The 24,343-nt window shown below is 37.0% G+C and overlaps 1 long non-coding RNA gene across 1 annotated transcript; it reads left to right on the top strand.

Moving 5' to 3' along the window:
* The first annotated feature begins 577 nt into the window (after positions 1-577).
* Positions 578-23,715, top strand: LOC139083687 (uncharacterized). Its single transcript, XR_011540600.1, has 6 exons — positions 578-854; positions 2,570-2,665; positions 3,489-3,683; positions 18,720-18,833; positions 20,717-20,823; positions 23,572-23,715. It is a non-coding gene; the product is annotated as an uncharacterized lncRNA (long non-coding RNA).
* Positions 23,716-24,343: the final 628 nt, after the last annotated feature.

The following is a 24,343-nucleotide window of genomic DNA, read 5'->3' as shown; positions in this document are numbered from 1 at the left end:
TTTCTGCCTTTACTGAATGTAAGGTTGACTTGGAGAGAGAGATATATAAACAGATATTTTGTAAAATAATATGAGAGATGCAATGCTAATGGCTAATAATAGATTTTTTAATCCCATTTAAGATTCTCAACTCTCCCAATTTTAACTCTTCTAGAATATTTGATTTATGACCATAATATACTGAACTTTGTGCATATTTCACATTGTTTAAGGATTTCCAAGAAGAAAAATGATACATGAGTAAATAATATTTGCATTATTTATCCAGTGGTTACAAGTATTTATCTACTGGAAGAAAAGATGTTATCTACCTGTGGGAAAAGGATTATTGATATTGCTATTTAGGTAGATTATGCTATAGAACACTGTTACTAAAAAGATCTTGGCTGCTCAAGTTTATGAAATTTGAATTGTGAGGCTGAGTTGATTTTTACTAATATGGATTTCCACAGGATTTTTCTTCTCTCTGAAACTCAGCTATTTAGCAAAATAGAGTGTATATGTGAAGAAGGAGAACATGTGTGGGCAGCTCTTTTTGGAGAGGAGGAGTTGCCCTTTGAGAAGCAGCCTTCAAAGGAGGAGGATGGTTTTCCTCTTTCTAGAAGCAGATGACTGAATTAGTCTGGACAAGACTGAGGGTTAAAGAGTTCTGAGCCCCACAGCCAGAGGAAGTATTGCTGGGACTCTGCACTGTGGACATAAGGGTGTATCAGGAAGAGGAGTAGATGTTTCTTCCTAAGAATCACAGAAGAGTTCATGCTGAAAGTCTTGTCCAGGGCCCTTTTCCTGCTAAACATTGAAGATGCAATTCTGATGAGGGAGAGACAATGAATCATCATTCTGAAAGTTGAAAGGTGAGTGGAAATTCTGTCATCAAGGGAATGAGCGTGAATGCCTTTCCTTATTTAGGTTGCAAATGGTGTTGGAGTTCAGTGGCTCTGTTCTCATTCTCCAGTTCTCCATAAAACTCCCAGTCTGACCACTTTTGAGCTCTGGAACTAGTCGCTTCCTCTCTCCTCACTCATTTCCAGGTATCACTGAAAACTCATACTAGCCATCTGGAGGCAAAAATCTAGCCTGTCCCACTCTTGTCCCTGTCTCTCATTATTAAATTTTGTGCAGGATATCCTTTGAATGTAAGAAAACAAAGTGATTTTGTGGAAAGGTGTTTTTTTTTTAATTTGACCTAACAGTTTCTGTTGTTAATTTCAGTAGTGGGATGAGAATGGACACATAATTCACACTCTTATTCTTTACCTATAAAAGTATAAACAGGTGTTAAAATATACTTCATGGAATCATATATGTGCATTTGTCAGTTGAGTACTCTTTTGTCAGTCACTCAATATCCCTAAATCTGAGTTTCTTCGTTTATAAAATGAGGATAGCAATCCTCCTGCCCAGTTTGTTGAGGATTAGATGTGGTGATATATTTGAAATGCAACAATAACAAGAAATCCCCCCAAATCCAATAAAAGCTGTGCTTGGCACTTGCATTCCCTAGCTGTCAGTTTTCTTCAGCTGGTAAACAATGAAATATAGATGACAACACAAAGAATTCGCCAATATTTACTCATCTTTGAAGAGAGTCCAAAATTACTAAAAAACAGAAAACATGAAATAAGTTCTGGGGGTGGCCTGGTGGCGTAGTAGTGGTTAAGTTGCACACTCCTCCTCGGAGGCCCAGGCTTTGTAGGTTTCCATCCCAGGTGCAGACTTAGCACTGCTTGTGAAGCCATGCTGTGGTGGCATCCCGCATAAAGCAGAGGAAGACTCGCACAGATGTTAGCTCAGCAACAATCTTCCTCAAGCAAAAAGAAGAAGATTGACAACAGATGTTAGCTGAGAGCCAAATCTTCCCCCTCCCCTAAAACAAAGTTCTCTGTCCAAATGGTACATTTTTAATCATGGAACCGTTTAATACAATGTTAGATTTTCACATCAATATTTTTTAAGGGAGGTGGACAATTCCTCTACCCTCTAGGTCCTTCTGGCTGTTCTAAGAATTAAAGTGACATGAGACAGAATAACAGGAGAAAATCAAACAAAGCTTTATAACATGTATACATGTAAGAAATTCAGGAAAACAGAGTAACTCAGCCAAAGCTGCCACCTTAAATACCATCTTCAGCTAAAGACAAAGGAGGATGTTGGGGGTAGTGGATTGGGACTTCAAAAGGGAGGAAGGCAATTCACATGGAAACGGAAAAGCAAAAATTTGGTAAACAGCTTTAATAAGAATGGGCTTAGCAAGGGGCCTCACAGTCTACCAATACTCAGAGTTATCTATGGTGATGGCCTGTCCTGGGGACAGGACTTTTGTCTGAAATTCTTTTTAGGCAGTTAGGTGCAAGGTCAAAATTTCTTTCAGAGTCTTTTGTTATTAAAAATAATCAAGGCAAAGAGACAGATTTTGGGGTGCCCAATTCTGATCCCCCATAGTTTTTTATGTTATTTATGTACTGGGAGAATTCATACCCAAGACACCAACTTTCAAGTAAGCCTAGGATTTAAAGGTAAATCTTGAATCAATATTATTTTAAAAATTAGCATTTTGCCTTGTTCCTAGGCCTTGCATGAAAATTAGGTAAGAGAGGAGGCTGTTGTTGGAGTCACTGTCCCTCATACAATGAAAGGTTCCTTGCTCTGCGCCTTGTGGTCTACAGTAAGTGAGCTCCTTGACTTTGAGACTTCCTGTGTGGCTTTAACTCAAATATCTACCCTACGTAGCTCCAGCTACTTCTCTTCCTCTGCTGGGATAGCTATGTTGATAACCTCTCAGGAAGTATCTGGGTCTGTTTTTATGTTTTACTTTCATAGAGCATTTTGTAGTGTCTTTTATAATGGGCTTTTGGTTACAATTATGATGGTGGAGAGTTAAGTTGGCACAGACAAATAGGTGATCTAATAAATATTTGTCACATGTGTTATTTAATTATACTGTATATTTTACTATTGGTTTGCATACACTTTGACAAAGCAATATTAACTGATGACATTCTCTGAGCTTTAACCAATTGATGGCCAGTGAAGGTGGGCTAAGAAGGGTGACCTGCTGGTAGGAAAGTAGATGAGCATGAAAAAGATGCAAGTGTAAATCCACTCAGTGGAAAAGTCATTGGGACGTATCACTGAAATGTGAGCTCAGAGCTGTATCTCTCCCTAGGCTATGAACTGACCCCTCTAAGCGCTGTTCCTGCTCTTGGTGTTATTACTATCAGGTGAAGAGTAATGTTCTCTTAACCAGAACCTGGAGATGAAGTTTTCCAGATTTCAAAAATTGGGATAAAGGAAGAAACAAAGTCTCATTCAGTCTAGTTCTTATTCCGGAAAAGTATAACGAGATTCCAGATAAATGATATAGCATATCCCTATTTTGTATCTATGTTAAGAAAGAATTTTATATTCAGGTACATCCTTACTTTTAAACTGTGGTCAGCCTCTGATTAACTTTTTAGTTTCTCATTTTTCATTTATCCCACCCACAGGTTTAATGTCAGGGACTTTCGACAGCTGTGACTCATTTGTTTCCATTGTCAGTGTCAGTGGATTTCAAACTTTAGTTTGCATCAGAATCACCTGGAGAGCTTGTCAAACCACATGTCACTGGAACCTGCCTCAAAGTTCCTGATTCAGTGATTCTGGGATGAGGCCCAAGACTTTGGAGTTTTAACAATTCCCAGGTGATGCTTACGATTCTGGTCTTGGGGCCACATTTGAAGAACTTCTGCTCTTGTTTATTTTCAATTATTTCACAATGAAAGTATTAATTATGCATACTAATACCCTTTGGTCAATCTGAGAATTCCTTCCTCAGAATTGTTTTCTCTGAGAAGAGAAACTGCTGTTAATTTCTTCAAAGTCCCAGTTAGCCTTTCCATGTCAGAGCCATATTTTCCAATTAAATGCTATTTCCCAAGTACAATCAGCTCTCAGAATGAGAGTTTATATTTTCTTCGCTCATTAAGGTTCATTCCTTACTTCTTTGGCACGGGAGTCCCTGTGTTCAAACGGGAGTACCACTTGTGAACAAGGACTTCAGTTTAGCTCCATCTTGGTCAGTGGTCAAAAGTATCCCTTCATGGTTCCTTATACCACACAGGATGTCCAACTTTTCTACCTTCTCTTGAGGAGGCTTAAAATTAACCAAAACTGTTGAGATAGTAAGTTGTCCCAAGATGACAGGTGGTAGAAAATGCATGACCCACAACAATTGGGTTCTTACTTTCAAATGTTTCTGGTTGGTATCCATTCCCACTCATCTTGTACTCCGCTTTTCTGCCTTTCCCTGTCCTAATCCCTGGGAAAAATGTTTGGTTCAACAAGTGAGCTTCTACTTCAGTCTCTTAGAGTACTTTCTTCGCAAATTAGTTTCAGCTTTGTCCTAGGCTGGGCAAAAAGAATGCCTGTCAGGCTATGAGTCTGACGGAGGGGAAAACTCAAAGAACAAAAAAACAACTGGAGTAATAACCCTATAGCTGTGTCTCTTTATGTCTGTATATTCACTCATATCTACATTCATACATTCTTTCATTCAGCGAATATTTATTGAGCCCTGGGTAACTTCAGGTAACATTAACCACTGCTTTTTAAAAAAGATTAGCTCTCCTGCCCATGTACTCTTTTCTAATGAAGTTAAAATGGTATACATTTAAATGTATTTGAAATGTGTATATGTAAATTAAACATATTTAAATCTATACTATTTTAACACATATGTGTGTCAAGTGTATTTAACATATATGTATTTTAGGCTTTATTTTTACGTTTTTTTATTGAAATATAATTAACCTATAACATTAATTTCAGGTGCACTACATAATGAATCAATATTTGTTCATATTGCAAAATGATCACCACAATAAGTCTAGTTAACATCCAATACTACAAACAGCTACAAGTTTTTTTTCTTATGATGAGAACTTTTAAGACATACTCTGTCAGCAACTTTCAAATATGCGATATAGTATGATTAACCATAGTCACCATGATGTACATGACATTCCTAGGACTTATTTTATAATGGTAAGTTTGCACCTTTGACCCCCTTCTCCCATTTTGCCCACCTCCCCACCCCCAGCAGTGGCTCTCATCAAAGATGATATAGGATTGATGATCTGTGGTACAAATGTGCAGTTTTTTCTCAGAATCATCAAGAATTAAAACACTAGGTTTTTTTTGCTTTAAAGTGCTTTACACTATTGAGTACATTTCTGGAGTTTCTCAACAATGTTTTCCAGCTATTGTATGTACTCCTCTACTGTGTCTACTAGATGACAAATATGACATGGGAAACAAAAATGTTTGTTCAACATTCTGAAATGCATGGTAATATGCAGATAAACATCTGTATGACATAATTAAAAATTATTAGAAATTTTTATAGGGGCCGGCCTGGTGGCACAGTGGTTATGTTCGCATGTTCCGCTTCTCAGTGGCCTGGGGTTCCCCAGTTCAGATCCCAAGTGCGGATGTGGCACTCCTTGGCACGCCGTGCTGTGGCAGGCGTCCCACATATAAAGTAGAGGAAGACAGGCACGGATGTTAGCTCAGGGCCAGGCTTCCTCAGCAAAATGAGGAGGACTGACAGTAGTTAGCTCAGGGCTGATCTTCCTCAAAATAAATAAATAAATAAATAAATAAATAAATAAATGTCATAATACATAAAACTGCAAAGAAGAAAATTTTCACCATCTATAATTACTTAAAAATTCTTTCAAACTCCCTTTCTAGTCATTGTTTAAGTTTTTAAAAAATGCATTAGAGATTCTTTACAAAAATTAAAATTGCAGCTACATATAAAGAAAAATTTTTTAAAAATTCAAAATGTTATATATCACCTAGAAATAATCATTTTGAGTGTACAGGCTATGAACATATAATAACAGGTGATAGAAAATGCATGACCAAGGACAACTGGGTTATTTCATGCTTTTATCTGTAGATAGATAAATAGGTAGATACATAAAAGGTAGAAATGTGTTTAGTAAAATAAAATCATACTATACCTTCAATGCTTTAATTTTAAAACAGTATTATATTTTATTTTAGCAGGATCTAGTAGAAAACAACAGATTGGGAATTATACTAAAGGAATTACTACTTCAAATGAATGCTTCTTTAATATAAGACATTTCCTAGATTTTTTCTCTTAAGGTTAAGAGAGATTATTTTTTTAAAAAAATGTTGAAATCACTAGACTTTTATTCTTTTAAATATATGTTTTAATTTTATTTATTTATTTTATTTAAAAACATTTCCCCAGCTTTATTGAATATAATTGACCAAACTGTATATATTTGAAGTGTACAATGTGATGATTTCTTAGACATACAGCTTGTGAAATAATTTCCACAATCAAGTTAATTAACACATCCACCATCTCACATAGCTACCATTTTTTGTGTATGTAAGAATGCTTAAGATCAATTGTTTCAACAAATTTCAAATATACAACACAGCATTAACGCCTATAGTCACTATGCTGCATATTTCTTTGGAACTTATTCATCTTAAAACTAAAACTTTGTATGGTTTGAACAACATCTCCTCATTTCCCTCACCTCCCAACCCATAGCAGCTATCATTCTACTTTCTGTTTCTATGAGTTTGACTTTTTAAAATTTAGATTCTACATAAAATAGATACCAAAAAATGTTTGTATCTCTCTGACTTATTTCACTTAGCATGATGCCTTCAAGTTTCATCCATGTTGTAGCAAATGGCAGAATTTCCTTCTTTCTTATGACTGAATAATATTCCATTGTATATGTAATATCACATTTTCTTTATCCATTCATCCATCAACAGGCACTTAGGTTGTTTCCATATTTTGGTTATTGTGAATAAGGCTATAATGAACAGGGGAGTGCAGATATCTCTTGGAGATACTGATTTCTTTTTCTTCAGCTATATACTTGGGTGTTGGGTTGCTAGATTACATGATAGTTCTATTTGTCATTTTTTGAGGAACCTCCAAACTATTTTCCATAGTGGCTGTACCACTTTACATTCCCTTCAACAGTGTACAGGAGTTCACTGTTCTCCACATTCTCACCAACACTTATGTCTTGTTTTTTTTTATTATAGTCATTCTAATAGGTGTGAGGGTGATATCTTATGGATTTGATTTGCATTTCCATGATTCTAAGTGATGTTTAACACCTTTTCATGTACCTGTTGCCCATTTGAATATCTTCTTTGGAAAAGTGTCTATTCAGGTTCTTTGTCCATTTTTAAATTAGATTATTGTTTTTTGCTATTGACTTGTTTGAATTCATTATATATTTTTGATAGTAATCCCTTATTAGATATATGGTTTGGAGTTATTTCCACCCATTCTGTAGATTCCCTTTTCATTTTGTTCATTGTTTCCGTTGTTGTGCTAAAGCTTTTTATTTTGATGTAGTCACTGTTGTCTATCTTTCTTTTTGCTGCCTAACCTTTTGTTGTCATACCCAAAAAATCATTGCCAAGACAAAGTCCATCAAGGAGCATTTTCCCTATGTTTTCTTCTAGAAGTCATACAATTTCCAATCTTACATTTAAGTCTTTAATCCATTTCAAGTTAATTTCTGTGAGTAGTGTAAGATAAGAAAGTAAGAAATTCCTTTGCATGTGGATATCCAGTTTTCCCAGCACCATTTATTGAAGAGACTATCATTTACTGCTTGTGTCTTGGTGCCCTTGTCAAAGATTAGTTCACTATAAGTGAGTTTAATTCTGGGCTTTCTATTCTTTTCCATTGATATATGCATCTGTTTTTTATGTCAGTACCATATTGTTTTGATTATTATCGTTTTGTAATGTAGTTTGAAATCAGCAATCATGATGCCTGCAGCTTTGTTCTTCTTTCTCAGAATTGTGTTCGTTATTCAGGGTCTTTTTTGGTTCCATACAAATTTTGGGATTGTTTTTCTCTCCTTCTGTGAACAAACATTGGAATTTTGATAGGAATTGCATTGAATCCAAAGATCACTTTTGGTAGTATGGACATTTTAACAATAGTAATTTTTCCAATCCAAGAATACAGAATATCCTTCCGTTTATTGTGTCTTCTTCAATTTCTTTCATCAGTGTCTTGTAGTTTCCAGTGTGGAGATCTTTTACCTCACTGGTTAAATTTATTCCTAGGTATTTTATTCTTTTTTGTTGCAATTGTAATTGGGATTGTAATCTTGATTTCTCTTGCTGCCAGTTTGTTCTTCGTGTAATTGCATTGTGGTGGTGTTGGGTTTTTTTTTCCGTATTTTTCTGGCTGCCATTTCAGTTTGGTGGTTTTCTGTGATGTGTTTCTCAGTTTCCTCTGTATTTATGCTTTGTGACTCTGCTCTGATGTTTTGTTTTGTGGTTACCATGAGGTTTGTATCAAAGGTCTCATAGATAAGGTAATCCATTTTCCGATAGCATCTTATCTCACTTAGCCTATGCAGGTTCCATCCTTTCCCTGTTCCTATTCTCTTTCTGTTGTAACAAATTATCCCACCTGCATTGAGAGTTTGTTACCAAATTGAAGTGGTTGTTGTAATTTCTGATGCTTTCTTTCCCTTTAACCTTTATGTTATCATTAAATGCTTGCTAATCTATTCTGATATAGAGTTGCAATTTTCTGATTCTGTGTGTCTATTTATCACCTTGCTCAAAACTTTGTAAACCTTTGCTTTTTTGTTTCAGGTAGGAGGGCTTCTTTCAACATTTCTTGTAAGGCAGGTCTAGTGGAAATGAACTCCCTCAGGTTTTGTTTGTCTGGGAAATCTTTTATTGCTCCTTTGTATCTGAAGGATAGCTCAGCCGGATAGAGTGTTCCTGGTCAGTAATTCTGTCTTTCAATATTTGAATATATCATTCCACTCTTTCCTAGCCTGTAGAGTTTCTGCAGAGAAATCCACTGATAGCCTGATGGAACTTCCTTTGTAAGTTGTTTTCTTCTCTCTGACAACCCTTCATATTCTTTCTTTGTTTCTGACTTTTGACATGTTAGTATAATGTGCCTTGGAGCAGGTCTTTTTGCATTGAGATAATTAGGAGTTCTGTTATTTTCATGTACTTGTATATATAGTTCCTTCCCCAGGTTTTGGAAGTTCTCAGCTATTATTTTCTTGAGTAAGCTCTCTGCAGCTTTCTCCCTCTCTTCTCCTTCTGGGATAACTATTGTCCTTATATTGCTTTTCCCAATTGAGTTGGATATTTCTTGTAGAATTTCCCCAGTTTTTAAAAGTCTTCTCTCTCTTTCCTCTTCCACCTGAATCATTTGTAGATTTCTATCTTCAAGCTCACTAAGTCTCTCTTCCCTATGGTCTTCTTGATTTCCAATGCTTTATACTTTATTTTTCATCTCATTAATTGTGTCCTTCATCTCCAGAATTTCTGTTTGGTTCTTTATTTCAGAGTTTTGATCTCTTTGATGAAGAGGTAAATCTCTCCTTTTGTTCATTAACTTTATTTCTGAGCTCATTGAGCTGTCTTCCTGAGTTTTGTTGTACCTCATTGAGTTTCTTCATAACAGCTATTTTGAAATCTCAGTTAGATTACAATCTTTTGTGACTTCAAGTTTGGTTCTTAGTGAGTTGTCACGTTCTTTCTTTCTACCATGTTACTGTAGTTCTTCAGGATGCTTGATGAGTTGGTCCTCTGCCAGCACATTGTGGTAGCAAATATCTTTCTTATTTGAGTAAGGCTTTGATTCTGAGCTGCTTCTGGTTGTATGTGAGAGCCTGCACTTTTCACCATCCAGTGCCTCTGACAGAAGCCTTGTCAGTGTCCTTCTTGTGCTGCATGTACCTCCTAGGTTGCTAGTGGTTTGTTGTTTACAATGTCACTGCAGTCTCAGGTGTTGCCACTGGGGTCACCAGTCCATGAGCACTTCTGCTGCTTCCAGGATCACCTAGGTCTCGTGTTCCCCCATTGGGTCTCCATGGGCTCTTCATGGGCTTTGGTGCTGCTACCCTGTGCACTAGCTGAGCTGCTGCTCCCAGGTTATCTGGAGGTGCTGGCAGCACTGCTGCCTGGGATGTTGAGTTCACAGGTGTCACTGTCACTGCCAGTGGACTCACATCTTGTTTGCAATTCTTGCTGCTAGTAGACTAGTGTTGGGGGTACCACCACTCGAGGCTGGGACATGTGTTCAGCTGTGGCTCCTGAAACCTCTGGTCTCAGGTACCACCTGCCACTACTGAGGGAGTGGCAAGGACTAAGCCACAAGTGCCATTACTGCTTCAGTGACCTCTGCTTACTGGCATGCAGTGGTGTACTTTTAGAAGATTTAGGTCAGGGCACCACCACCCCTGCTGGTGGTATCCACATTTTGGATGCAGCCCTTGCTGCTGGAAGGACTGGGTTTGGAGTCATCACTGCCTAGAGAGGGGGAGGGGGGCTGGGTTGCTGGCACCACTGTGCTTCCTGAAGCCTCAGGACATGAGTGCCACCTGTCAGTGCTGAGGTTGGGCTAGGAGCTAAGCCAAAAGTGCCGTTGCTGCTCCTGAAGCCTCTGGTCACAGGCATGTGCCCCAGTGTGCTTTTGGAAACCTCAAGTCAGGGACCCACCACCCCTGCCAAGGATATCTGTGTTTCGAATGCTGCCCCCACTGCTGGAAAGATCAGGGCTGCTGCTGGGGGAGACCAATATGGCTGGATCATTGGCACCACTGTGCTTCCAGAAGCATCTGGTTGTGGACACCACCTGCTGCCATGGGAGGTGGGTCGGGGCTAAGCTGCAAGTGCTGTTGCTACTCCTACAGCCTATGGCTGCTGGTTTTAGATTGATGCCACTAATGGAGGGGGAGAGTCTGTTCCCCTAGAACCACTGCCTCCTGGAGGTCCAGTACGCCCATTTTCAGATGCATACATGCACAGATCTCTCAGCCATTCTGTTGTGCTATGCAGGGAGTTATTTGTTGGTCAATAAATGTCCCATTGGTTGTACCTTAGATGGGAGAGACAGAGGGAATAACTCACTCTGCCATAATGCTGATGTCACCCCTTTTTTGTGTGTGATGAGAGCTTTAAAAATCTACTCTCTTAGCAACTTTTGATTATACAATACAGGATTGTTAACTATAGTAACTATGTTGTATGTTATATCCCCAGATGCTATTCATCTCATGGCTGGAAGTTTGTACCCTTTGACCACCTTTACCTATTTCCTCCATCTCCCACCCCTGCCTGTGCAACTAGCATTCTGTTCTTTCTATGGGTTTGTTTATTAAGCTTCTATTTATAAGTGAGATCACACAGTATGTGTCTTTCTCTGTGTGACTTATTTACTTAGTATAATGCCCCCCAAATTAATCCATGTTGTTGTAAATGGGAGGACTTCCTATTTTATGGCTGAATAAAGTTGTATTATGTGTATATATATATATACATATGTATATACATATATATATACACATATATATACCACATTTCCTTTACTTATTCATCTGTTGATGGACAAGTAGGTTTTTTCCATGTCTGGGCTACTGTAAACAATGCTGCAATGAACAGGAGGGTGCAGATGTCTCTTTGATGTGATGATTTTCTTTCCTTTGGATATATACCCAGAGTGAAATTCTATTATTAACTTTTTGAGGAATCTCCATAGTGTTTTCCATACTGGCGGTACCAATTGACATTCGTGTGAACAGTATAAAGGCTTCACTTTTTGACACATCCTCTCTAGTGCTTGTTATCTTAGTCTTTTTGATAAGAGCCATTCTAACAGGTGTGATATGATATCTCATTGTGGTTTTAATTTGCATTTCCCTGATAATTCGTGATGTTCAGCACCTTTTCATGTTTCTGTTGACCATTTGAATATCTTGTTTGGAAAAATGTCTATTCAGGCCCTTTGCCCAAATTTGGACTGTATTATTTACTTTTTTGCTATTGAGTTGTGTGAATTCCTTATATATTTTGAATATTAATCCCCTATAAGATTATGATTTGCAAATATTTTTCCCATTTTGTGGTTGCTTTTTTATTTTGTTGATTGTTCCTTCTGCTGTGCAGAAGCTTTTTAGTTTGATATAGTCTTACTTGTTGATTTTTTGTTTTGTTTCTTGTGCTTTTAGTGTCATAGCCATAAAATCATCACTAAGCCCAATGTCAAGAAACTTTGTCCTTATGTTTTCTTCTAGGAGTTTTGTGGTTTCAGGTCTCATGTTTGTCTTTAATCCATTTCAATTTAATTTTTTTAAGTAGTGTGAAATAGGGGTCTACTTTCATTCTTTTGCATGTGAATATCCAGTTTTTCCAGCACCTTTTATGGAAGACTATTCTCCTCCATTGAGTAGTCTTGGTTCCCTTGTCAGATGTTAGTTGCCCATGTATGCGTGTGTTTATTTCTAGGCTCTTGATTCTGTTCCATTGTTCTGTGTCTGTTTTTATGCTACTATCATACTCTTTTGCTTACTATAGCTTGTGTGTGGTACAGCTTGAAATCAGAAAATATGATGCCTTCAGTTTTCTTCTTCTTTTGGATGACTTTGTCCATTTGGGGTCTTTTATGGTTCCACACAAATTTGGGGATTGTTTCTCAATTTCCGTGAAAAATGACTTTGGAGTCTTGATAGGGATAGCGTTGAATATAAATCTGGCTTTGAGTAGTATGGACATTTTAACAATATTGATTCTATCAATCGATGAACACAGGATAGCATTCCATTTATTTGTGTCTTTTTCAATTTCATCATCAATGTTTTATAGTTTTCAGTATAGTGATCTTTCACGTCCTTGGTTAAATGTATTCCTAAACATTGTGTTGCTTTGATTCTTTGAAAATGGGATTGTTTTCTTTATTTCTTTTCCATGAAAATTCATTGTTAGTGTATAGGAATGGAACTGATTTTTGTATGTTGATTTTGTATCCTGCAACCTTACCTAACTTGTTTGTTTGTTCTAACAGCTTTGTGGTGGAGTCTTAAGCTTTTCAGTAATTTCAATACATACAGTCAGGTCATCTGCAAAAATTGAGACAATTTTACTCCTCCCTTTTTAATATGGAGGCCTTTTATTTCTTTTTCTTACCTAATTTCTCTGGCTAGCACTTCCACTATTACGTTGAATAAGAGTGGTGAAAGTGGGAACCCTTGTCTTCGTCCTGTCTTAGGAAAAGATTTCAACCATTTAACATTGAGTGTGATGCTAGCTGTGGGCTTGCCACATAGCAAATGCTTTTTCTGTATCTATTGAGATGATCACGTGATTTTTATCTTTCATTCTATTAATGTGATGTATCACATTTATTGATTTGTGTATGTTAAACTATCTTTGCATCGTAGGAATGAATTCTACTTGGTCACGGTGTATCATCCTTATAAGACACTGTTGATATTAGTTTGCTAATATTTTGCTGTGACTTTTGCATCTATATTCATTAGGGATATTGGTCCATAGTTATCTTTTCTTGTAGTATCCTTAACTGTCTTTGGTATCAGGGTCATACTGGCCTCATAAAATGAATCTCAGAGTGTTTCCTTCTCTTCAGTTTTTGCAGGAGTTTGAGAATGATTGGCATTAATTCTTTAAACGTTTGGTAGAATTCACCAGTGAAACCATCTGGTCCTCGGCTTTTCCTTGTTGGGAGGTTTTTGATCACTGATTCAATCTTGTAACTGGTCTGTTCAGATTTTCTGTTTCTTCATGATTTAGTCTTGGTAGGTTGAATGTTTCCAGGAATATATTCACTTCTTCTGGGTTGTCTAATTTTTTTTGCCTATTTGTCTATAGTACTTGTTCACACTTGTTTATAGTAGTCTCATGTCCTTTTTATTTCTGTGGTATCCATTGCAACGTCTCTGTTTTCATTTATAATTTCATTTATTTGGGTCCTCTGTCTTTTTTCTTGATTAGTCTAGCTAAAGTTTTGTCAATTTTGTTTATCTTTTCAAAGAAACAAATCCTAGTTTTGTTAATTTTTCTATTGTTTTCCTGTTCTCTATTTCACTTTAGTTTCTTCATTCAATTTATTTTGTGCTTAGTTGTTATGATTTTTACAGTTCCTAGAGTTATAAAATTGTGTTGTTTATTTTAGATCTTTCTTTTTTCTTTATATGACAATAAAGTTTGCCTCTTACAACTGTCTGTGCTGCATCCTATAAGTTTTGGTATATTGTTTTTCCACTTTTGTTTGGCTGATGATACTTTATTATTTCCTTTTGATTTCTTCTTTGATCCATTGGTTGTTTGACATTGTATTGTTTAGTTTTCATATATTTGTGAATTTTTCAACCTTCATCCTGTTATTGACGTCTAGTTACATTTAACTGTGGTTGGAAAAGATACTTGGTATTGTTTATCCTTAAATTTTTTGAGCGTTGTTTTGTTGCCTAACATATTATCTACCCTAGGAAATGTTCCATGTGCACTTGAGAAGAATCTGTATTCTGCTACTGTTGGATGGAATATTCTGTACATATTTGTTAAGTCCATTTGGTCTAGAGTGCTGTTCAAATCCTCTGTTTCCCTATTGATTTTCTGTCAAGATGAGCCTATCCTTTGTTGGGAGCAGGATATTAAAGTCCCCAAATGTTATTGTATTGCTGCTTACTTCTCCTTTTTTTTCTGTTGATATTTGTTTTATATATTTATGCAGTTTGATGTTAGGGTATAAATATTTATAATTGTTATATCCTTTGAGGGATTGACCCATATATCATCATAAAATAACTTCTTCTTTTGAACATTTTTACTCAAAGTTTCTTTCCTCTGATATAAAATACTGCTACCTCTTCTTTCTTTTACCATTTGCCTTAAATATATTTTCCTTGTCTGTCCTCTCAGTCTGTGTGTCCTTTAATTAAAGTGAGTCTCTTGTAAGCAACATACTGTTGGAATTTCTTTTTTATTTATTCCACTATGCTATGTCTTTTGATTAGAAAATTTTAAATAATTATATGTAACGTAGCAATTGTTAATTAAAGAGATGCTATTGACAGTTTGTTGGTTGTGTTCTGACTGTTTTATGGATCCTGTGTTTTTGTTTCCTCTTTTGCTGTCTTCCTTTTTGATTTTATGACTTTGGTACTGGTGTACTTAGATTAATTTCTCATAATCTTTTGTGTATCCAGTACAGGTTTTCCCTTTTTGTTTATCATGAGTCCTTCATAAAATATATTATATTTATAACATGCTATTTTAAACTGATAGCAACTGAACTTCAATTGCATGCATAAACTTCACACTTTTACTTCCCTCCTCACATTTTAGATTATAAATGTTATAATTTACAGTTTTTAATATTTTTGGTGAGGAATATTGGCCCTGAGTGTAATATCTGTTGCCAATATTCCTCTATTTTGTATATCAGATGTTGCCACAGCATGGCTTGAGGGCGGTGTGTAGATCCACACCAAGAATCCAAATCTGTGAACCCTAGGATGCCAGAGTGAAGTGTGCCAACCACTAAGCAACCTGGCTGGCCCCACAATTTACATGTTTTTACGTTGTTTATCCACTAGTCAATTATTATAGTTATGGTTTTTTAAAATGCATTTGTTTTTAACTTTTAAACTAGAATTGAAAGTAAATTATGCACTACTGCTACAATATCAGAGAATCTGAATTTGACTATATATTTACCATTTCCAGTGAGTTTTAAACATACATTCATATTTTTGCATCACTTATTTCCTCTTGAAGAACTCCCTTTAACATTTCTTATAAGGCAGGTCAGTTGTGAAGAGCTCCTTTAGCTTTTCTTTATTCAGGAAAGTCTTTATCTCTCCTTCATTTCTGAAGGACTGCTTTGTCAGATATAGTAGTCTTGGTTGACAGTTTTTCTTTCAATATTTTGAATATTGTTCTAATCTTTCCTGGCTGAAAGTTTCTTGTGATAAATCCAAGTATTGTCATATGGGTTTTTTTTTTAATGTGATGAGTCACTTTTCTCTTGATGCTTTCAAAATTCTTTCTTCATCTTCAACTTTTGACAATTTATTTATAACGTGCCTTTGTGTAGCCCTTTTCAGATTTAACCAATTTTAAGTCCTTTGTGCCTCATGAATCTAGATGAGCATTTCTCTCACCAAGTTTGGTGATTTTTCAGGAATTATTGCTTTTAAATATACTTTCTGTCAATTTCTTTTTCTATTCTCCTTCTGGGATTCCCATAAAGTCTATATTGTTTTTATTGATGATGTTCCACAAGTCTCATTGGCTTTCTTTACTCTTTCATTCTTTTTTCCTATGTGCTTCTCTGACTGTATAATTTCAAATCACCTATCTTCTAGTTTACTAATTCTCTTTTTTTGTTTCTGTTTTTAGCTTGGTCAAGGGCTATTGAAACTCTATTATTTCTTCAGGTCAGTCATTATAGACTTAAACTCTAGGATTTCTGTTTGTCTGGGTTTTTTATAAATGGCTTTTATTTCTTTGTTGAATTCCTTTTTTCTTCATGCAATGTTTTCCAAATTTTGTTTAGTTGTCTTTCTCTGTGTCGTTGTAGATCATTAAACTTTTCTAAGAGGATTATTCTGAATTCTTTATCAGATATTTTATAGATCTACATTTCTTTAAGGTCAGTCATCGGAACTTTATTAATTTCCTTTGGTAGTGTCATGTTTACCTGATTCTTTGTGATCTTTCATTCCTTGTGCTGGTTTTGCACATTTGAGTAAGTGATCTTCTCTTCCAGACTTTACAGATTTGCTTGGCAGGGACAGTTCTCTATCAGTCAGCTCAGCTTAGGGTGCTGGACAGTTCTGCTCATACTGTCCTTGGGCAAGTGGCCCTGTTATCAAGGTCTCTATTTGGGGGGGAGTCTCTATTTGGGTGGGGCCACTGAATATTCACTGAAATCAAGGGTGGAGGTACTGATCAGGCTCTGTGGTTGTATAGGCCTGCCATGCGACTCCACATTCAAATAAGGCCATAGTGTGAGCTCCCTGATTGGACGGGGCTGCTGGCTCTTTTCCATGGTCTAGTGGGGCCACTAGCTCAGCAGTACTTCTCTTAGGCAAGGCTGCTGGTTGTCTTCCCTGGCAGGGTAGTACCATTGGTTGGACTCCTCAGTTGGGCTATGTTATGGTTTCAGTGGAAATTCAGGCTGAGGTCCTCGACTGGATAGTGTTTCTGGCTGCACTCTGCATTTAGGCTGGGTCTCAGTCAGGGCTGTGTGGTCAGACAAAGCTTCAGGTTTTCTCTGCAATCAGTTGGGGGTGAAGACTGTGACCTAAAGTTGGGCAGGGCCACAGTCTATGCTCTGCTGTTGTGCAAGGTCACTGGCCGGGCTCCTTGTTTGGGAGGGGCCTCCCACTGTGTCCTGTAGTTGCACAGAGCTAGAACCTGTGTGCCACATTCAGGCGAGGTTCTGTCCAAGTTCTCTCATCGAGTGGGTCCACAGGCAGTGCTCTGTAATTGGGTAGGGTCACTGGCTTGGTTCTTTGCTTTTGCAAGGCCACAAGTTGTATTCAGCATTTAGGCAAGGCCATAGAGTGGGTTCTGCTGTGGGCTGGGTTCTATGGATAGATACTGCTATGGACTGGATTCTGATGCTCTCCAGGCTCAGTATTAGGTTCCTTGTTTACACAAAGCCAGAGGCTATATTTAACAGTTGGACAAGACTGCTGGCTTGTTTCCCTGGCCAAGTGTTGTTGTAGAATGGGTTCCACAGCTGTCCCAATTCTCTAGTCTGGCTTCCCGGTAGAGCCTGTACTGGAGGCTATACTCAGCAGTTGGGTGGGGCTGCAAATCTGAATTTCGCCCCAGGCAGGGCAGTAAAATGGTGTTCACCGCCAGCATGGCTTGCTGGCTGGTGACTGAACCAGGTGGAACTGCCCCTTGAGCTCCCTGGCTAGACAGAGCCACCAGCTCAGCTCTGCATGTGGGCAGAGCCACTGGCTGGGCTTTCTATTTGGATGCTGTTGCAAGCATGATGGTAGGATGGGCTACCCAGCTGCCTATGTTTTCTAAATAGACTTTCTTGTCTGGCAAGACTAGAGACTTTATTCAGCTGTAGATGAGCCTTTGAATTAACTTCCCTACCTGGACAGGGCCATAGAACAGGCTCCATGATCATCATGGCTGGCTTACTGGTGACCTGAGCCAGGCAGAGCTGTCCGTTGTGCTCCCTGGCCAGATGGGGCCACTGGCTGAGCTTTGTGGATGGGTATAGCCACTGGACACAACTGTAAGTTGGTATATGGTCCACCAAGGTCTGAGCACTTGTTACAGTCAAGTAGCAAAGATTTACCCAATGACCCCTTGAAGTAAGACCCAAGTGGGCCTCCTGGGAAGCCCCAAGTGCTTCCTCCAGGTGAAAGTGGGTGTATACCTTCAGCTCTCTTTTCCCCATGGGAGAGACCATAGGCCCAGGGGAACCCTCTGGGTGTGGAACCATGCAGGCCTCAGAGAGTGGCAATGCAGGCAGAATGTATCTGTTCCTCTTACTCTTCTAATGCAGTCCTTCTCAGTCTCTGTGGTTCACATGGGTGCTTCAAACTCACCCCCAGGTTCTGGAATTTTCACAGTGGTGTCTTGTGTATGGATACTTGCAGGTTGGTCTTATGAAGAGGATTGAAGTTGAGAATGACTTACATCACCATTTTGATGATGTCACTCTCTCATATAATTCCTAAAATATGAGAAATAAGATTAAAACTGTAGAAGAAGAAATTTGATGTTTTTCTGTTTTTTAATATTATACATGTATTTTCCTCATTTTGATAATAAAAAGGAAATCTTATTTTAATAGACTTATATTTTCCCTATTAACCTAACTGTCTTATACTGATGAATTTCAGACTTGCAAGCTGCTTGTAAATATCAGGATATGTTGGATAATGACACCCAGGAATATGAGAACTCCATGATTCACATGAAAAATAAATGCTTTTCAAAGGATCAGTTAAATTCAGGTATGGAGTAAATATCATATTAGTAATTAAAAATTAGTGTAACAAGTTATTGCCAGGCAACCTCCATTTAATTATTAAACTAATTATCTACAAAAGTTAAGTATAGTAGAGGTATTTTTTCAGGGGGATTGCAATTTCTTAGCACATGGTCTGCCTATATCTTTGAATTAGGGATACTCAGACTTTAGTAGTTTCTGATCATTGGCCCATCAGCTAATTGACTTTGCAAATAATAGAAGTAATGCAATAGTTTTTGAACCTCTTTCACAGCTGTTTCAATCAGCACAGGGTTTTTTCAGTGCATTTAATTTATAGTATGCATATGGTTGGTATAATTGTTTAGTGGTTTCATATTTGGCTATAGGGCAGTATTGTCCATTGATCCTTTGTAAACCTCTACTATTGTATGTATAGTTTTGCTAAACAGACTTCTTTAAGACGAATGCAAACTCCTGACTTGCTCAAATGGGTGAAATTCACCTTGCTGGCCATTCCATCCTGTCTGCCAAAGTCATGAGCAACCTGAAAAGCTGGGAACTCCCCTGAAGTTTCTTTAAGTCATTAACTGAAACAGCCCATTCAGTAGAACTCATATCCATACACATTTACTGATTTTGAATAAACACTGTGCTGGGACTTTCACCTTCTGTCCATATTGCCCATCTCCACTAGTTGCATTAAAATTTTCCTGCTACGGTATAATTCAGTTACCTTGGTTTTGCCTACTGTGAAAATAACTTTGAAGATGACTTTCTAGTAAGTTACATTTTTTGGTTTTACATTTTTTAGGTAGCAAAATTTGATGGGTAGGAGAAGGGAGAAATAGATTGTTTTCTTTCTTCAAACAAAGAATTACTGTGCTTTTATTAGGCTCAAAAAGTCAAGGAGGGAATGGGTTCTTAGTGTAGGTACAAAAATCAAATGAGGAGAACAATGCAGTTTATAAACTCTTGAATATTTCCTTTTTTGCACTCCATTCATGGTGCCCATGGCCCTGGAGAAAGCTTTGCAGAGAAAGAAAACTACTGTTTCCCTCTCAACAACAACACTGTTGTTTTTGCCTCCTGGGACAGCACTGATGTCCTCAGACCTCATGGAGAACAATAGCACCTGTAGGACTGGGAAGGGTGTTTGGACCACAGCTCCCAAGAGCAGAAACTTTCCAAACAAAATCAAACTAACTTCTTTTTTAAAAAAAAAATACAGAGAAGCATACAAGACCAGTCTTGCTGTGCAGAGAAATGTTACTATTTTTCTGCCAGAGGTAAAAAGTTTGAGGAGAATCATAAATTTTGTGTCAATCTGGGCTCCCGTCTTTTGAAGACAGAGGAGAAGGATGAACAGCTAATGAGTTTTCAAATTGTAATATTTTCCATATATTTTGTATCCAAGGAAAAAATTTCTTTAAAAAAAATTTAAGAACAGCTGAAAACAACGAGTTTGTTAAATGACAATGGCTTATCTCTGCAAGTCAAATGGAATGATTTGTGGGAAATAAAAGGGCTCCCTTGTTGTCAGGAACTGCAGTATCAGAATCATATTTCTGTAGGGGCAAAGCTTTATGCACTGTTGATGATGCCCTGTGTCTGCTGTAGGAAGCAAACTGAGGTTTCTGAACAAAAGGGCATCTCTTGTGAAGCTATCATAGGAGTTGTCCTGTTTTCATGTTGTTATGTTTTGAAGTCCTTTGATACTAATGGATCTGTTAGTGTGTGAATACTTGTGGCACATAGGGAATGATTAGGCAACAATAATCAATCCTAATAGAAAGTATAAAAAGTGTTAAAAGAAATTAGCATTCTTTGTGTTCACATTATTTACCTGCTTGCATTGTTAAAAAAAGACAGAAGGAGGAAATCACGTGAAGGGTTCTTTCTTCACAGGAATTTATTGAATCTTTGGAGTCTTATTTTTATTGGATTGAATTATCTCAAAAAGTGATTGTCAGCCCCTGGATGTGGGAAGATGACTCCTTGATGCGCTATAGTTTGTAAGTATTTGAAACATACTTGAGATCTTCAGTTTATCTGTCATTAACTATGGAAATGAATTGCTCACATAAGGTTCACAAAGCAAGGTTTTCTGAACTCAGCAGCAATTCCAACAGATTAATTTTAGTTTCATAAAACCTCCTGGATATTAGACAAACACTGCAGACTTCAATGCTTCCCTATTTGTATTCCTGCGATTTCCTCAGCCAGCACAGCTTTCCCTTCGGACTCAGTTAAAATTCACTTTCTCTTTGAAGTCATTCTTGATCTCCTACTTTGGAATTACTTCCTCCTCTATTCTCCTAAATCACTTTTTTTTCCGTTGACAATTTCATGTCACGTCTAGAGTTGTGTCTCTCATCTCTTGTTAACCCATAGCACATAACACATTGTACTTGGTGCTTGTTTAACAAAATTTTAAAAATTTATCGATATGGATAGTAATAAATTTTTCTAGACGTGGAAATACATAGAGGGTAGCTAGAAATTTGGAGGTTGAATGACTAGTCCCATGGTCTAAATGAAATAGTTATACAGGAATATGCTGTATTTATTTTCAGTATCTATTTGGATAGTCTTCACTATCTAGCAAAGCACATTCCACATCACAAACAGGTGTAGACTAATAGGAAACAATTTGAAAATGATTTGGATTAGACTCAGTGTAATATATATTTTTTCCATTTTTTCACAATATATTTTTCCATGATCCATGGAATCATAGAATTTTAGAACTATAAATAATGTTGGAGATCTGATGAATTATTTTACAGATGCTAAATAAACTAAGAAAGTCCTAATGACTATTAATTGCAGAGATCAGTGGAGGACTAGGTCATCTATTTCTAGATTTGGTCCTTTTTTACTGGTTAGAGTGCTTGTTCCTTTGATGTAATAAATTTTTGTTCCAAATTTGAGATTTTTCACATGAGAAATGTTGTTTTCTATATCTCCATATTTGCATATGCTATACGCTTTATCTGGATTACCTTTAACTCTACTCTTCATCTGGTTAGATCCTATTTGTTAATGTATTAGATAATTAGATCAACCTTTTACTTAGTCATTCATGCATGCATTGCTTTAATCCTTCATAAGCCATGTAACTGTTTCTGTGTAGTGGCTGTATGTATATTGGAAAGCAAAGTGGACACAGTCCCTCCTCACAGTGTGTGTATCTTCTTTAAGACTCAGCTTAAATGTTACCACATCCAAATAGCTTTCCCTGGCAAACTCTTTCCTCCTTGTCTGAGGGAGAAGCTACTCTTCTGTGGCCAGTGAATGTGTCATTCTCTCAGAAGGTGAACTCCTTGAGGACAGGAATAGATTTTCTCTGTATCTGTGTTTCTGGGCCTTGATGTATGGTGGTGCTTTAGAAATATTTGCTGAGTGAACAAGCAAACAGAGAAATACCTAAATATATAACTCCCTTCTTGTCCATGGTAGTTTATCCACTGAAAATATGATTTATATCTGACCATTAGGCCCAGTTCTTTTTTCTCCTCATTCACAGAGCTCTACAGGGTTCAAATATAAACAACAACTGTGTGTATACCACAGCAACTAAAGTGGTAGCCACTCCCTGCACCAAGCAGTTTTTCTTTATTTGTGATAAGGATTATACTAATTTTGATCTCAAATTGAGTGAAGATAAATGAAGTGATGAACAATCTGGTGCATCTACTTTTTACCTGCGGGATGCAGGTAAATGCTCTGTGTTCTTGACATTGCTCAATTTGTGAGGTTAATTGCATGTATGAGAGAACTTGTAATTTGATGTAGATATTTTGAGTATCAGAGTTTCATCTGCATGGGAAGTGAGTTGATAAATGGCTTCTTTGACTTGATTTCCTTTTTTTATTCCTCTCTTCTTTTTAGGTATGCTTTTTCTCTGTGGTGAGGAAGATTGACCCTGAGCTAACATCTGTTGCCAATCTTCCTCATTTTTTTTTCTCCCCACAGCCCCAGTACATAGTTGTAAATCCTAGTTCCATGTTATTCTAGTTCTGAATTATAATATTTATTTTTCATCAAAATAAATTCAACTTAAAATCAAGCCTGGGGCCGGCCCTGTGACTGAGTGTTTAAGTTTGCGTGCTCTGCTTCAGTGGCCCAGGGTTGGCCAGTTTTGATCCTGGGTGCAGAGCTACGCACTGCTCATCAAGCTATGCTGTGGTGGCATCCCACATAGAAGAGCTATTAATGATTTTATTTTTTCTTCTATTTTAGCTGGATTTCCTTGCAACACATTGTGTCCCTTATATACTTTGTGAAGTAATGGCTAATATGTTTTATTTATTTTTGAATTGATGTTCAAGAATACACCGTCTGAAATCAGGATGGAGCATGACGTGACTAATTACATACTGTTCTATGCCCATTAATGAGTCATAGGAAACTGGAAATACATTTATATCTGGTTACAATGCGTCACACAATACATTTATTATATGTAGTTCATTCCCAGAAGTTTCAGAAGTCTCAGAAGAATTTTTCAAATACAAGCGTCTAATTTATGGATACATATCATTCAGTACTACCATTTCTACTCCTTCCCTAGCTCCACTGTCTATGGGCAACATTTCCATTTGTTTTAGGTACAATTACACTTTATAATTTTAAAGCTATTTGTCTGTCACAAGATTTTTATGTCCATTGAAATAATTACACAAATATATTTAAAGTTTCTGATAATCAAATTTTGCCTAAGCAATGACATTCTAAAATAAATATATTCTCTGATGCAGGAATTTTCAACTGACTACACCTAATGCAAAATGTGGACACGTCAAGTCAGCAAGTATTACTACCACTGATTGTACTTGAGAGTTTCGTTTCATTTGTGAAAAGAAGTTTACCTGTCTTGATAATTAAAAAATTACTATAATCAATGTCTTAATATTTTCATCCTTTAATAATTATTAGGAAAAAAACTTAGAATATTCACTCAAATTAGTCAAGTCCGCATGATTTAGGGAGAATTGTGATCTCTCAAAATGTACCTGAGCAAGGACATAACAACAAATTTTATATGTAGTAAAATTTTTTTTAATTATTTTTTTTGGTGAGGATGATTGGCCCTGAACTAACATCTGTTGCCAGTGTTCCTCTATTTTGTATGTGGCACGCTGCCACAGAATGGCTTGACAAGTGGTACATAGGTCCACACCCAGGATGTGAACCTGTGATACCCGGGCTGCCAAAGCTGAGTGCATAAAATTAACCACTATGCCACCGGGCCAGAACCTATGCAATAAAATTAAATAAAATAAAAACATAAGATTTCTTTTTTAGATTTCAAGAACAAATAAATCAGCGAACAATGAAAAGGGTTAGCTTTTGTCATTTAAATTGCCAATTCTCTATTATTTGTGAGGCTGAGAATCTCTTTATGGTATTTCTTTTTTTAAACTATCTCTTCATATCTTTGTGGTTTAATATCACAAACATAATTTTGAGCAAAAGAATCCAGACACAAAATAGTTCATTCTTTAAAATTCCATTTATTTATATAGTTCA

Source organism: Equus przewalskii, chromosome 5 (assembly GCF_037783145.1).
Source record: "Equus przewalskii isolate Varuska chromosome 5, EquPr2, whole genome shotgun sequence".
Classification (NCBI taxonomy): Eukaryota; Metazoa; Chordata; class Mammalia; order Perissodactyla; family Equidae; genus Equus; species Equus przewalskii.
Note: the sequence above shows the minus strand (reverse complement) of the source record. Positions and strands in the feature narration are given on the sequence as shown.